Source organism: Chiloscyllium plagiosum, unplaced genomic scaffold, assembly GCF_037043375.1.
Source record: "Chiloscyllium plagiosum isolate Xiang-an unplaced genomic scaffold, Cpla_swu_hap1 HiC_scaffold_10, whole genome shotgun sequence".
Classification (NCBI taxonomy): domain Eukaryota; kingdom Metazoa; phylum Chordata; class Chondrichthyes; order Orectolobiformes; family Hemiscylliidae; genus Chiloscyllium; species Chiloscyllium plagiosum.
This window is the reverse complement of record NW_028270148.1, coordinates 97536285-97553771: the sequence shown is the minus strand read 5'-3', so window position 1 is coordinate 97553771 and position 17487 is coordinate 97536285.

The following is a 17487-nucleotide window of genomic DNA, read 5'->3' as shown; positions in this document are numbered from 1 at the left end:
TCACTGCCTCCGAAGGGTTCCTTCAGCTTAAGCTTCCTCATCGAGTCTGCCTCATTGCACAACACTAAATCCAGTATTGACTGTTTCCACCATAAGCTGCTCCAAAAAGCCATCTCAGAGACATTCCACAATCCCCGACCAAACTGATGTCAGCAGTCCACCTGCATATTGCAATCTCCCATGACCACTCTCACTCTGCCATTCCTACACATTTTTTCCGGGTGTATCCTGCACCCAGCTCCTGTCTACTATCTGTAGATCTGTACAGAACTCCAACTATGGGTATTTTAAAACTCTGCAGTTCCTCAATTCTCCCCACACAGATTCTACACCATCTGACCCTGCTTTGTTTCTTACTACTGATATAATTTCATTTCTTCCTAATAAGGCATCCCCACTCCCTCTGCCCTCCTGCCTATCTTTTCGATCGGGTATATATCCTTGAATATTCAGCTGCCCATCCTGATCCCCTTGCAGCCATGTCTCCGTGATGCTCACCGCGTCATACCTGCCCATTTTGATCTGTGCCACAAGCTCATTTACCGTATTCCTTATACTGCGTGGGTTCAGATGGAGCACCTTCACTCCTGTATTAATCGGCCCTCTTCTCATTGTCAATCGTTTGTCCAGTTTGCTTGAAGACTGATTGCTCACCCTTTCCATACCCTCTGTCCTGTCTGTGCTGGAGATTTTAATCACCTCTCCTGAGTTCTGCGCTCTTACCTCCTCCTTTTATTTGGGTTTTCTAATTTCCCCGATAACTGACCACTCCCTCTCTCCTATTTAGTTTCAAGCCCTGTCTGCAGTCGTGGTTTTGTGATTCACTCGGACTGTGGTCCCAGCATGGTTCAGATGAAGACCATCCCATTAGAACAGTTCACTTCCTCCCCAGTACTGGTGTCAATGTCCCATAAATACAAACCCATTTCTCTCACACCAAGCTTTGACAGATTAGATTACTTACAGTGTGGAAATAGGCCCTTTGGCCCAACAAGTCCACACTGACCCTCCGAAGAGCAACCCACCAAGACCCATTCCCCTGCATTTCACTTGCACCTAACACTATGTGCAATTTAGCACAGCCAATTCACCTAACCTGCACATATTTGGACTGTGGGAGGAAACCGGAGCACCCAGAGGAAACCCACGCAGACACGGCGCTTTTATACCTGTTTCATCTTAAGGTGACTCGTAGCTTTGAGTTTTCATGCCTCCAGCTGTTTGTAACCATTAGACTGAGCTCTTTACAGTGGGCTGTAAGCTCCTGTACAACACTGCATGATGGTGGTAATATCTACAAGGATTTGGTGTGCTTACACCTACATTATGTTCACCACAGATAAAGTTCACCAAGCAGGAACATGCCACAGGATTCAGGAATCTTGCTGGATCCTCAAAACTGGAAGGTGTCATCGATTACAAGCATGTTACTGTTGAGGTATCAGTGAGACAACCAGGGGCATTTGTAAATATTAAAGGGGCTCACTCCTGAAGGGTCCAATTAGTCAGCAATTATCGACAAAGGCTTTTCCAGGTATCTGTGTCTATTCCAGGGAGGGGTCATGACCCATACAACCTTCAACACCCCTTGGTTCCATAATGGGCAATGTACAGCCATTGGAGGATAGAATCTGGGAGATAAGGGCTGTTTATTGAAGAGTTGGCTCATGACCCCAGTGAGACACATGAGACCAGATGTAGATTGATATTGCAATAAGATTCACACAAGCACCAAGGTGATCTGTCAAAAGGATTGACATCCTGCTGAACTCCACAATGTCACCTCAAGCTATGACCAGTGACAGGTCCATTGTGTATATGGCAAAGGTAAGGCAGGTACTGAAAAGGATGCTGGGATACACACCATCAACAAGCCCTGGTTAGTAAACCCTCAAGTTAACATCTATCCATAAGACCAGCCAAATGAACGACAGCAATAACTACACATCCATCCTCATGTGCATGTATATAATGAAGGTTATCAGCAATACCATTCCTGTAAAGACATCATAAATTATTCCCCGTGTTCTCCCATACAGACTCAGTGTGATTTCTTACATTGTTCCTGCCTGCTGCACTGTAGCCTTCCCCATGAGCTGCCAGTGGTCCTGGAGGCAGGCGGCTGACTCTAATATCCCTTTGTCTGGAATGGCCTTGGGGGTGGTCCTCTGTTTGGCTGAGTCTGTCTGGACCCTGACATGGTGAGGCTCTCCTGCACAGTGTCAGGAATCTCCTTCATCACCATGGCTCTCTGAAGCACTGGTGTCAGTGGCAGAGGGTAGAGGAGTAACTGTCCCCATCAGGAGTGCCCTGACAGGTACTTCCCGATGGTGAGTACTCCTCCACATGTCCCACTCTGAGGCTCACTTGGCCCTCCATACTTTCCTGACTCAGGGACAATGACCCAATGATGACTTCAGATAACCTCATTCACTTTTCTCTTGCACATTGAGTTCAGTGACATTGCAATGGATCACACTAGCCCTAACCCTAACACTCACCCGAATCCTCCCCCAATCTTAAACTGTAGACCTAACCCTTACTCTCTCCCAAAACTAAATCCCAAATCAAATCCTAATCTCCACGAAACCCTTATATTAACTCGACCCCTAACCCTAATCGTAACCCTGACGTTAACCCGAACCTGAATCTGAATTCTAAACTCAACCACAAACCTAATCATAAACCTAGTGTAAGTCTAACCCAAAACTTAACCACAACCCTAACCATAACCCTAAACTCTAGACCTAAGTCTAATCCTAACCTTAACCATAGACTTAACACTAATCCAAATCCTAGACCTAACCCTGACCGAAACCTAACTCCCAGCCGAACTCTATTACACATCAGCATGTATAGTCCACAGCACCTGATTTATCAGCCTCCACCAGAGATTGGGATGTGCTTGTGACCACCCCCCAACCCCCTACTCCTCAGCAGATGTGCAGAAACCCATCAAGATGTGATGCTTCATCAGACACAAGCCCATAGCCCCGTGTGTAGCTCCCTATTCCACCTCAGTGTGCAATGCTGCTCACTGAGGAGCGGTTACAGGGACCAACTGTTAAGCTGTTTTAAAAAAGAAGAGATTAATGATGTTTACATCTTCATCTGTGATCATTTTAGAAGACACATGCCCTCTCTGTGAAAGCAGTTGAACAGAATCACAAACGCCTCCATTTCAGCGGAGATGCCACCATTCTCCCTCTGCCAATGGTGACAATATCTCCCTTCTTCTGACCTTCCTTCCTGGAGTAGGCTTGCTGAATATCACTTCATGCACACCCTCCTGCCCATCCAATCTTCCAGTGGGTCTCCAGGTGAATGATCAACTCAACATCTCCTCTTCCATCAGAGTCAGTTTGGACACACCTCCACTGGTCCTCGTTCTCACCCTCAGCCTCTTGCGGCAAATCAACCACATTGACCAGACATGCCCAATCTACTGCCCAACTCTGCCAACTCTGCCCGATAGCTGCAACACAGGGGAGGGCCCACTCCTCGGATTTGGACCTGCCCTGGATGGGGAGGATGATGTCTCCACCTTAGCAAAGGAGTTTGTGAAAGATGGCACTGTCACAGAGACTTCAGGGTTAAAGTTCACAGTTTAACCTGCTCCCTCAACAATTAAGGTTCACAACTCTCAATGCTGCCTCCCCACAGCTGAAGGAGATTTACACAATCCCACTTCCCCTCAGCTGCCTGCTCATCCCCACAGCCCTGTACTTTGACGGCCGGAGCTGACTTGCTCTTCATGGCCTGACCCTTCTCCCAGTGGACACCCGCCCTCACCGTGTGCTTCACTGAGGAGGCCCCTGGCACCATGTGACTTGGGTGACCAGCTCTTGGTCCCACTGTGAAGATCATTCAGGTGTCCGAGTACGTGGACCGGGTACTATCCCATCGACCTGCTTGATCCCACTGACCAACATCAAATCCAAGCCCATGTCCCAGCAACAGACCCAGACACATGGCAATAAAAACCCAGTCGGAGAGAGCTTTGGGATCCAGAAATCTGAAAGTACCTGTTCCTCCCAGACAAGGACCATTTAGCACACGTCAGGTCACAGATTCCTCATGTCCTCATGGAACTCAACTAAAATTCACAAATTACAGCATGAGCTGTTTCTTGTAGGAACACCTGAAACTGGGTCCAGCATGAGGAGAGAAAGAGGGAGGGTTTATACACTGAGAGATATATCAGGGGAAAGAACAGAGTCAAAGTGGGATTGAAAAGATAACACAACCTGCTTCAGCTTCTTACCAGGAACTCCAAAGATTGTGAGGAAATGGTAGTAAGTGAAAGCTATCTGTTCAATTGTTGATAATTCCATTTTCAGAGAGGGAGGGCGATATCAATTGTTGTTGACAGATCTGAATCATCAGACATTCATCCATTATATAAAGCAACTAAATCTCCCCTGTGATTTTGTACGGTTGCAGAGAGAGTGAAATTAGTTTGCGGTCTTTGAACAAACAGGCACAGTTATTTTTAACAGATATGACACAATACAATCTTCACCTACACCGGACGATTGAAGGAGAACAATTGGGCCAGGTCCATCTCAGGGCTCCTTGCTCACTCTCTTAGTGCTCTCTACACGGATGCTCACACCATCCCTGCCTTGCCTTGCCTTTCTCACTTTGCCCCCTCACCCACACAGTCAGAAAACCACAGAGCTGTTCAGCATAGAAAAAGATCATTTCATCCAACTCACCCATACCGATCAGATATCCTCTATTAATCTCATCCCTTTTGCCAGCATTTCACCCATATCCCTCTAAATTCTTCCTGTTCATATGCCAATCCAAATGCCTTTAAAATGTTACTATTCCACCAGCCTCCACCACTTCCTCTGGAGATTATTCCATACATCTACCACCCTCTGCGTGAAAGATTTGCTCCTTTGGTCCCTTTTAAATCTTTCACCTTTCACCCTAAACCTATGCCGTCTAATGTTGGACTCCCCCACCCTGGGTGAATGACCTTGGCTATTTACCTTATCCTTCCTCAGTACAACACTAATATTATCCCTAACCAAAAACGCCTCTCCATTCCCTCAGTTCTATTCTTCCTATAAGCATATATACCCTGTAACATTAAGCTGCCAGTGCTGTCCCTCCCTTAGCCAAATCTCTGTAATGGCCATGATATCCCAGTCCCATTTTCCCAACTATGCCGTGATTCCACCTGCCTTATCTGTCGGGACTCTTGCTTCGAAATAAATGCCGTTTAATTTATCAGTCCTACCTCATTCTCTGCTTTGTTTCCGCCTGCACTGACTGTTTGACTTGTTCCTTTCCCCAGTTGCAACAGTCTCAGTCCGATCTCTTTTCTCATCGATCTCTCTGGGTCCCACCTTGTCCCCCTGACTAATTTAAATCCTCCCGAGAAGCCCCAGCAAATCTTCCCACCAGTTTATTAGTCTACTTCCAATTTAAGTACAATCTGTCTTTCTTATACAGGTCACTCCACCCCAGAGAAATTCCAGTGATCCAAAAATGTCTATCCTTCCCCCCTGTAACAGCTCTTCTGCTGCACATTCAGCTGTTGTACCCTCATATACCTACCCTCAGAGCACATGGCAATGGGTGTAATCCAGACATTACTACCCTCCGAGGTCTACTTTTTAACCTCCTGCCTAATTTCCTGTGCACTCTTCCCAGAACGTCATCCTCTTCTTTCCCCACATCGTTGGTTCCAATATGCACAACAACCTCCTGCTGGTCCTTCTCTCCTTTGAGAATATTCTGAACCGACTAAACACACCATTCTGATGTCCTGCTATCAACTGCAGAAATGTCTGTGTGTGCGTCTGATGAGAGAATTGATTAAAGACTCACAATATGTCTGTCGTGTCTTCACTTTGGTGCAGACACAAAGACAGTTTGATGTGGTTTCCAGCCGTCATCAGTCAAGGGAGCAGACATGTTGCTGTGCATCACTGCACTACATCGATCTTACACCCGCACCATGTGACAACAGTGTCCAGTTTGTGTTAATGGTGTCATCCACAGTGGAATAAAATGAATGTGAACGATATCGGTATCATTGACAGTCACACATCACACCCCATCACACACACATCGACACATCCTTGGCAAGTCTTCTATATTTAGATTTCTTCTCTCTTTAGAGAGCTAATCGGCCCTCCCAAAATCTCCACATTTTTAGACTTTAATACAGACTGCAGTAGAATCAGCTGTAACAATGTGTGACTTTATCAACATGTAAATATACAACAATGTCTCTTTCCCTGAACTCTAGTACCATGGCCCTTTCACCTTCCCATTGGTGATTGTGCTTTGAGCCATGGGCACCATGCTTTGCAGTTCACTCTCCTCAAACTCTTCAGTGCATTGAAATCTTTGTTCCTGAATAAATCTTTGCTTTCCTTTTCCCACTTCCTCATCCCATTTCTTTTTCACTTGCTCATCCCAGCTTTTTTTATCTTTCGCTTTACACTTGATTATGTTTAACTCCTGAGTTGGTACAGATTGTACTGTTGTTTACATGTTATCTGCAGAACAGGGGATCCTTGGGGTTCAGGTACATAATTCTTTGAAGTTTACATCACATGTAGATGTGGTGGATAAAAAGGCTTTTGACATACATACCTTCATTGCTCAGACCTTTGGGTACAGGAGTTGGGAAGTCATGTTGAGGTGAGGCCTCTTCTGGAAAACTGTGTCCAGTTCTGGTCGCCCAGTTACAGGAAGTTAGATTTAAATTGTGTGGAGAAATGAAAGAATTTGGGATTGTTCTCTTGTTAAAAATTTTGAAAAGTTTTAAGAGATTGGAGAGAGACAAAACCCTTTGAGAAGTGAGTCAGTAACCAGAGGTGGGATAAAATCTCTTTACCCATTCCATTCTTAATCTCTCTCCTGTACTTTCTGTATTCTGCTTGGATTGTGACTGAATGATGAAGCTGTCAGTGTGGAGCTGCCCTGCACAGTTGCTGATATTTGCCCCAGGAATGGCAGACAGGAGGAAATCGGTACCCCACACTGCGGGCAGGCTCCTGCTGGATGGGGTGCCGCGGATGCAGGACTTTCTCCAGCTCCAGAGGCAGGAGAGGACACCCCGACACCAGACCATGCCAGCCCTGTCTGAGGTTCCCACCCGGGTCAGTGCAGTCTCAGCCGCCTGGAGGAATGCCCAGCGCTGTCCGAAGAAGGTCAATGTCCTTCTCCACTCTGCCAGGTTACGTTGCACCGTCTTCTCTCCAATACCTCACACTCACTCTGTTTCTGCTCCTGTACCCACCACCCACTAAAGCTCATCCTTTCCCACTCTCACTATTGTCTGCAACATCTCCCCCACTGGCTGTTATCCAGCCCAACCCCCAACACCACTAACCCTGCATGCCCTCTACATGCCTACTCACTCAAGCAGGGCACCTTCCCATCCGCACCAACAGCACCAGCTGTGCCACCCACTTTCATCTCCCTTAATACCTGCCTCACTCTCATTCCAGGAGGAGAACAGCCCAAACAGGATAGAAAGACTCAAGGCGGGAGGCAGGCTGCCTGCCATTCGATAGCTCTCCCATGATACGGAGAGGCTCCTGACTCTGACTGCCCCGAGCAGGCCCTGGACTGGTACTGGAGGCTGCCCCAGACTTACTGCACAGGGAACCCCTGAGAGAAAGCTCTCTGCCTTGACTTCACTGGGGCCTGCTGACAACTCTGACAAGCTTCCTGGCTTTGTATCTGTGCTCAATGGCAAGGTCAGACAGCAGTGTATGAGCCTGGCTAAGAGAGAAAATCAGCAGAAAATGTGAGCTAAAGCAATGGGAGGAGGGAATCTTGAGCATCCAGGCCGGCTCCGAGTGAGTAAGTGCTCTGAAAGTAAGTGGAGAGCCTGGAGATGCAGCCTGGTCCAGTCCATGGGCTGAGTGTCTGGCCCTGAATATACAGGGTCCTTGCTGCAGTGTTACAACGAGAGTTGTCAGTGCACACCAAGGGGCAGCATTGAAGTGCAGAAGGGTCCTGTAAGTTGGCTCGATATATGACATGGGGGTCTTTGAGGCTGGCATGTGTTGGATGCCATTATCCGTGGAAGTGGGGAGCATGTGAGTGATGTGCATGGACTGTGCCCTGAGATATTGCTGTCCGCTCTCCAACGTGACGGTCTTTCAGACTAAGCACTGAGCTGAATCCATGACTGGATGAGATGTTTTTTGTGTGACTTGAAGTATGTTTGAGAGTCTGGAAGTTAGAAGTCAGTACTGTTTTTTGCACTTTCGAATTCAGAGTGTCATTATACAGCCCCCTCCAAAGACAAGACTACACCTTGACCAATCTCATGATGTTAAAAATCTATGTGACTTCATCCAGGGTCCTCATATGGAGAATTGAAGATACCATATCCAAATTATCAGCTAAGTCCCCAATTCTACTATTTCAACAAAGTAAAATCAATTATTTTTAACTCGAAAAGTGAATATGAAACAACAACTATTCACTTCTCTAAGCCCCCCTTTCTCTTAACTGCTTACTGTCTGCCTCCAACTCTACAACAATTCATTAAAATTACATCAACTTCATTTCAAAACCACACAGCCGCTGTTTTCTTCTGTGTCTTTCTCCTTCCAGCTGAGGATTTCCCTGGGTTTCCTTCTGCCTTTTTACTGCAAGTATGTTTCACATGTAAAGGTACATTTATTCAAGTGTGTTTCCTCATTTCTTGGAGAGCAAGATATTAGCTCTCTATGCATTTCTTTCTCTATGGCAATTGCTCCCTGACCAATTTTCAAAATGTCTGTGTTTTATTTCCACTCAACATCAGATTGTCTCATTGGTTAGATGTTGGCAAAACAATAAATTCAAATTTGATTTGGTTTTAGTATCTCCTCAGCTGCTGCCTAACCTGCTGTGCTTTTCCAGCACCACACTTTTTGGCTTGCATAATTTAAGCTGATTGGTTAAATGTGAATTGTAGTCAAAACAGCAATCAACTCAGGTATCCATTTCACAGTTAAATGTTACATACTCTCAATTTTCTAATATACTCTGGGATTGCCATCCTCTCCATATACACAGGTGTTTGTAATCTCTCAGTTCAGAACAGTATTCACTCTCTCTTCAAGGTACAGTACATGCCTTCAACTTCATAACAGATTGAACACCAGGATACTTTGAAATGACCTGCATAACCATGTGTGAAAAGTGCCTCTGGTTACTCAAGGTCAGGGTTCCTAGCGTTGAGTCTCTCCAAGGCACACAGGATGAGAGTTTCCTGCAGAATAGGTTCCAGGAAGTGGAACCCCTGAGAATACTAAATGGGTGGTCTATCTGTCAGCGGGCTAGCCAGTCAAAAGTCACCCATCCTGTTAACGTATAATACGTTAATTTGAACTGAGCACCCCACTACACCGATAGGCTCAAAAGCAAAGTATGGGGAAAAACATTTGAAGCAGAGCACAATACAGACAGTTGCTATTACCACAGCTGCAGTCTTCTCCCTGCAATACTTCTCTGTGAACTTTTGACAACAAATGAGGACAAAGCGAACTACAGTGAAAGTGACTGTCAGCCAGACAGAGCAGTCAACGTCCACGCAGTTGATCACCTCATTGATACTGTGTATGGGAGTGTAGTCAAGAAATGAGAAGGGGAAGCAGCATCCTAGCATGGAAAAGATTATCAAATTGAAAATAATGATCAGTAGGTCTGCTGTTGTCATACCTACCAAGTAAAGGGTGATCCCTTTGAACAGACCACAGCCTCCTCAGAACAGGAGGATAATTGTCAGGAGGTTAGCTCCAAAGAAAAGAGCAAAATCTCCAAATTAATGACAGAGCATTGCTTGGAGGTTATAGCTCAATATCAGGTCATTTATTCTAACATGTCTGTGTGGGTGTTCATGCTCCATAAGACCCTGCACCCATGTCACTTCCTCTCATATATCAAAATGTCATATAAAATCAGAAGGTGCTGGAGAAACTCAGTAGATCTCGTGGCATTTGTGGAAAAAGAAACAGAGTTAATGTTTCAAAACATTTCTTCAGGTTTCCAGCATCTGCATTATTTGACTTTTATATCAAAATGGTACGTTCCTCTTCACTTCCACCGTGACTAGCCCCTAACTGATAAACTCACCATATCCATACGAGGGTGGCAATACTGCACAGAGTACAATGAAGTAAATTCCTCCCCCAAACTGGGAAGTTTTATGAACATGACCTGGGACACAGGAATTTATAGACAGAGGAAGAGCGAAGACTGTTGAGTTTGCCTTCTCCCATCCTGATATTTGCATGTTCCAGGATAATGAAGTTGTTGATTAATCATAACGATCAATCTTTATCCCATGGATCGACAGCAGACCCAGACATATATGAGGCAAGGAAAACCTGCAGCGATAGAATCCTCTCAAGCTTGGTTAATTTATCATTAATCTCCTCCCAAACATCTGATACTAAATGCCAAAATGTTTGCTGAGAGAGAATAAATTTAATAAATAGCAGAAAGAGTTGTTAATTGAAAGAATATCCTGAAAGTGAACTCAGCGCAGAGAGAGACTGAGGTGTCGTACGTTGAAGGATACATCAAGAACAAGAACAGACTGAAAAAGTGATTCGGATAAAAACAATCAGGTTTAGCTTCTTCCCAGGGACTCCAGAGATAGCCAGGAAATTACAGGAAATGGAAGCTGTCTGTTCGATTATCGAGCGTTCCATTAGACCCAGTTTTTCGGAAGCAGAGATGACAAATCAATGAAGACAGACCCTGAATCACCAGATGTTCTCTGTTTGTGACAGTTCCTTAAACATTTGGATATCGTGTTTCTGAACAATAGAAATAGTCTGAGAAATGAACAACAAATAGGACCATGTTTCTGTTCCCCGAGACCATTTGCTCACCTCATATCCGCAGCATCAGTGCAGGAACTCTCCACATGCCACGATAGATGTAGAGGTTCCTGCCATGTTGTTACAATACAGTTTCACACTGTCATTACTCATTTATCTGAGACTGTTTATTCTGCACTGTTCACCTCTTTCAGGTCTTTTTGATTGAATTGATAAAAATGAATTTGAACATGAAATAAGACTGAAGTTTCAATTTGAGGATCTGATTTTCCCTGATCTTCATTTACTCATTAGAAAAGAATCTATTTGGCTTGGACTGGTTTTATGAAAGAGTTATCTAGTCATTCCCACTCCCCTGTTCCTTCCCTGTAAATATTTCCTTTCCAGGTGTAACTGTGTCTCAATTGGGATCCCCTCTGTCTGAATCACAAGGCTCTGGGTTCCAGTCCCATATGATCAGGAAGCAATTCTTCACTGAAAGGCTGGTGACCCAATGTCAATGTCATTCTCTCCCACAGGAGGCAGTGGAGGCCAAGTCACTGAATATCACCAAGAAAGAGATTGATCACATTTTAGGTATTAAAAATATTAAGGAGTATGGGGACAAAGTAAGAATATGGCATTAGGATAGGGGATGAGGGATGGTCATATTGAACAGTGTCCTGGTTCTCCCAGTTTCTGTTTCTGAGCTTGAGCAGAAATGTCAGGACTGATGGTCCAGTGCAGAATTGAAGGAATACTTCACTTTTTGAGCTTCCATTTTCCATATGAAGCACTAAACAAGGCTCTCTCTACCTTGTCGAGTTGTTGTAAAAGATCCCATGGCATTGCTTGGAGGTTATGCTCGGAGGGAGACAGAAGCATTGGTTTTGATTCCTGCAGCAAACTCTGTTCCTGAGCTTCTGACTCTATCCCTCTGACAACTATTTAATAATAAAGCAGGCTTCCTGTAAACAGAGTCATATTTGACTCATCACTTGCTGAAACCCTCACTTGTTCCCATTACCTCTTGACTTAACTACATCAATGTACAGCTTGCTGGCCTCCCATATTCTACCCTTCATAATCTTATGGCCGTCAGAAACATTGCGGTCCATATTCACCTTACACCATGTCCCATTCACCTATCAACTGACCTAAAACAACCCCCAAACACTTTTAAAAGTATTGTCTTTGTTTTCACATCCCATGTAAATCCCAGTGGGGAATGGTGATGCTCACTTGTACAATAACCAAAGGAAGAGACTCCACAAACATCCCCATCCTCAATGACAGTGCTCTAACAGGGCACTGAGTCAGTAACAACCTGCTGACTAATACCCCACTTGGATTTGTCTTTGGCCATGCCTGTCTGAAAATAACATTGTATTTTCTTGTATTTGTGATTGCAAATTAAAATGGGAAAAGGACTGTTTTACAACAAAAGACTGAGGAAGGAACTGCTATACTTTTAAAAAGCGAGTTCCTGAAACTCATTGTCAATGGGGTTTGCACTGTTGCTTTTCAGTGGGGGAATAAAAGATGAGGAGATGCTGGCTCTGTGTACAAAGTGAGATGCAGCCAGCAGGAGGTTGTGACTGTTTGTGGATCCTAAAGCTAGGACATCTCCCCCTTTTGTTGTGAGCAGTTGGGAGGTGCACAGCATATGGCAATGATGCAGGACAGCCTTTCTGGGCTACACTGCAATTCTCCAACAGAATAATCCAGGCTTTGGAGCCTTATTTTAATGAGGCCTGGGTCTATTCCAATATGGCCCTGGTCATATGCAGAATACGCCAAGTTACCTGACTTTTCAACCCAGGTTGACAGAAAGCATGGACTTGGTTTGTGTAGTTAACAAGTGTTATTCTTTACTATAAATAAATAGATCCCAACTGCAGAGAAATAATTATGAACTGCTGATAAACAAAAATCTCATCCACTAATGAACTCCTATCTATGTACACAAACAAACAGACAAAACACACTGGTGTTCTGGTTAGAGGGAAAAGCTGGGTAGGTAGTTTAATGGTCACTGTGCACAGGGTTTGCTGAGATGATTATTTGTTTTTCTAGTCGCTTTCACTTGTTTGAAGGAGGCACAGGGTGACTGGTTCATAATTATATAGGTCATTGACATATTAACAGCCACAGCTTACAGCAATAGGAAAGGAGAAATAAATTAGCTTCATCAGGCTTGAGATTTTTTTTAATGCAGCCCTCTCACCTCCAATAAAAGGTCCAATAACTCCTGACCAATCATTCACACCTACAAGTTGTTCAGCTACTTCCTTTTTAAAGTTTGTGAGGTTTCCTGGTTCTACCTCCAAGGTAATCCATTCCAAATTCCCATCAGCCTTCTGGGAGGAAGAAGTTTTCCTCAAGTCCTCCCGAACCCTCACACCCAAAAATTATGCCTCCTTGTTTCAGACCCTTCACCTAAGGGCAGCAGCTGCTTCCTATCCACCCGGTCCACACCGTTTGGCTCATTGAGTCTGTGTCCATGTCCATCAAAAACAATCATCTAACTCTTCTGTTATGGACCAGGCTTGACCCCCTCAAAATATTTCAAGAAAGTACCCAGACCATAAGTTTGCTCGTTGCTTTCAGCAGGTGTAACGCAGATATTCCAGGAGGGATGCCGTTGATCAAATCATTTAGTTATAAACAAAACAGAATTACTTCCAAGATTACCAAATGAAACACAAACAAAATAGAACAGAATACTGAGTAACTTAACCAATCTGAAAAACCAACAGGTTATCCCAACTTAATGATGCTGTTCCCAATCCTTGCAACCATCCCCATAAACATCCCACGGCACAAAAGGTAAGATCATCCCAGGGTCTTCCAGGAGAGATGTCAGAGAGAGAGAGGAGCATCAGCCTATACTTGCTTCTTTGGGTCCAGCAGCATTTACAATGACCTGACTGCTTTCAGTGATCAGCCAGACCAAAACCAAACCAGAGTGACACTGAGCTGGGAGAACTGGCCACTCCCCTCTCATTGTACAAGTGTTTTTTTAAACTTAAGAGCCTTTTGTCTGAGGCAGTTTCTGTGAGTTATCATCAAACTGTCCCTAAAACCCTTCAAACCCAGACTTTTCCGAACCTGTATGTTTATGACATCTTGGAAAAAAAAACCAAGGACAACGTGACCTTGTTAAAGGAGCAGCATAATCACAACTGAATGGACAAAACATTGGCAGATGGAATATAATGTGGGAAAATGAGAAGCTATGCATTTTGGCAGGAGGAGTAGAAGAGCTGAAGACTACAGGAAGCTGCAGCACATAGGGATTGTTGTATGAATCACAAAAATCAAGCATCTACGTTCAGTAGGCCATAGTGAATCAAATGGACTGTTGGCCTTTATTTCACAGGGAATGGAGAATAAAAAATAGTGATGCCTTGCTAAAACTGGCCAGCCCACAGTTGGAATCCTGTGAACCCTTTTGGTCCCCTTATCTAAAGAAAGATATCCTGACATGGGGAGGGTGGGGGTGGGGGCTGGGGGGGGGGGCAGTCAAGAGAAGGTTCACTAAAGGGACCAGTGAAGAGGAGCTGATGGTGCTGCGGTGATGTCACTTGGCTGTTCATCCAGAAACCCAGGGAATGTTGTGGGGAGTTGGGTTCAAATCCTGCTGGATGTGGCAGCTGAGAGAATTTTAATTCAAATTTTTAAATCTGGAATTAAGAGTCTGTATCCATTGTTGATTGTTGGAAAACCCATCTGGTTCACTAATGTCATTTAAGGAACAAACTGCTGTCCTCACCAGGTCTGGGTGACATGTGACTCCAGACCCACAGTAATGGTGTTGACTCTTAATTTCCCTCTGGGAATTGGGGATGGACAATGAATTTTGGCCGACCCAGAAACACCCACATACCATGAGTGAATAAAAAAACTTGGTTGATTCCAGGTATGGAGACAGTCTCTTATGAGAAGAGGTTGAGTACGTTGGGTTTGTGCTCATTGGGATTTTGAAGAATGAGAGACCACCTTACTGAAACATACACGATTCTTAGGGGGATTGACAGGGTCAATATGGAGAGGGGGCTTCCCCGGTGGGAGAGTCGAGAAGCAGAGGGCACAGTCTCACAGTGAGGGTCACTCATTTAATACAGGGATGAGGAGGAATTCTGACTGTCAGAGAGCAGTGAATCGATGGGATTCTTTACCACACAGGGCTGTCGAGGCTGGGCCATTCAGTATATTCAAGGCTGAGATAGACACATTTCTAACCAGGAAGGGAATCAAGGTTATGGGGAAAAGGCAGGAACATGGGGTTGAGGATTATCAGATTTGCCGTGATCTCATTCAGTGCCAGAGCAGACTCAATGGGCGAAATAGCCAAATTCTGCTCCTACGTCATATGGTCACTGTTTAAAAAAATAAGGGGGTGCCCACTAAGACAGAAATGAGGAAGCGTTTTTTTCTTTTAGATTTTTGTGAGTCTTTGGATTTCTCCTCCTCAAAAGGCAGTGGATGTAGAATCTTTCAATGTCCAAAAGGCAGACGGAGAGAGATTTTTGATGTCCAATGGGAGGAAAGATTATCATTCTGTTATTGGAAGGATATTATTAAACTGGAGAGGGTTCAGATGGATTAACCAAGATGTTTCTGGGTTTGAAATATGAAAATACTGGAATGACTGGGACCTTCTCCCCTTGAGCTGAGGAGTTTGAAGTGTGACCTTACAGAGGTTTATAAAGTCATGAGGATCATCGATAAGGAGAATGACAAGGGTCTTTTCCCTCGGGTTAGGCAAGTTCAAAACTAGGGGCCATATTTTTAAGGGGGAGGGGAAAATTTTAAAAAGGAAATAAGGGATAACCTTTTCCACAATGAGTGGTTTGTGTGTGGAATGAACCGCCAGAGAAAGTGGTGGATGCAGGTACAGTTACAATGTTTGGAAGATATTTGAATAAGTTCATGAAGAGGAAAGGTTTGGAGGGATATGGGCCAAGCAAAGGCAAGTGGGACTGGTTTAGTTTGGGAACATGGTCAGTTTGGACTCGTTGCACTGAAGGGTCTGTCTCCATGCAGTTAGCTCTTGTAATACTGAATGCTCAACTCCCACTCATGAGCACATTGCTCAGCCTTTCCAACGTGACCTCACGTCATGTTGTATAGTCCCCCCTTTCCACAGCAATCACTACAATCCCTGCCTCAGAAATAGAATGGTCACCTTGTCTCCAGCCCATTCCAGAGTCACCATCGCCCCTGGGGCCAGATCACATTAGCCCAGACACTTCGACCAGTCTTTGCCCTCTCCTGCCTGTTCAGGTATCCCCCTCTTTCAGCATTGGATTCACTTTCATTGTTGAACTCTGCAGCCACTCACCTCCATCAAGACTTCCTTCAAGCTCTTAGTAGTTCACCTTGAGGGTCCTTTAGGGTCATCAGTTGTAGATAGACCCTCACAGAACCCCCCTCTCCTGGGGGGAGGTCACACACTGTAGTATCACTGAGCCAATGGGGTCATCCTGTGGCTGGACTGTGACAGCCCTGAGCTTTTGTTGATCTGTGTCCGGCTGGTCCCGAAACTCCCAGGAGCCTTTTGGGATCCATCCCATACAAAACCAGATGGAAACTCATGTATTCAGACTGAGTACTCTCGCCTTCAACAGTTACATCAAACTATTTTACATTGTTCACAGACTGTAATACCGCATTTTTTTACATTAGTAATTATTTGTCGTGGTTACTTACATATTCAAAATTACACACAATTAAAATGTCTTTGCATAATACAATAATTTTAATTGTAAATTCCTCTTAAGTTTCCAAAAGATTGAGTTTACATTAAGGATCTTAGTGCATTCTTACTCACTTCACGTTCATCAGATTATATTGAAGTGTTCTCACTATTATAATCATTGTGATGAAATGTAGAAATCATAACAACAAACAAATACATCACAGAGCTTCACAAACAGCAGGAAGATAAAGAGCCCCACAGTCTGATTCTGATGATGTTGGTTCAGACAGAAACAGGAGAATGGAAAGAGCTCCCTGGTTCTTTTCCATAATAATGCTCTGACGTCCATTCTGTTCACCTGAGATGGGAGGCTGACCCTGAGTTATCTGCTCATCTGAAAGAGCATCACAGACATTACAACAGCTCCCCATGTACTTCAGCAGCAGTGAGAGGACAGTCACTGAGCTGAGGCCTACACAGGACAGGCTGAAGTCTGAGGAAAGAATTCAAATTACAATTCAGGAGATTGCTGCCACAGTGCAGCTGCTGTGGTTGGTGTTGCTTTGGTTTCGTCACATATTTAACAATTGCAAAAAATGGATACATTATGGCATCTCGCAACTTTTCTCTGAATTTAGTCTGGGCCAGTGCGTAAACGCATGTGTTTGTACAGGTGCTCAGCAGTCCAAACATATCTGCAGTGTAATCTGCGATTAGGAGGGGATCCGTATAATGATCTGGTTCATAAAGATTTCTTGTAATCCTGGAAATGAGGAAAAACACAACATATGGCATCAACAGCATGATAAAAGTGCCAGAAATGGTGAAGAGGAAAATGATGGATTTCCTTCGGCTCTGCATCTCTGGATCGTCGCTGTTCTGGGTGTTGCGTTGACCTCGCAGTGCTCTGTGGGTTCGATTAGCCATCACAATGTGGCGAACAGTCAATGCATTGAATGATAAAATTATAAAATATGGCAACAATGG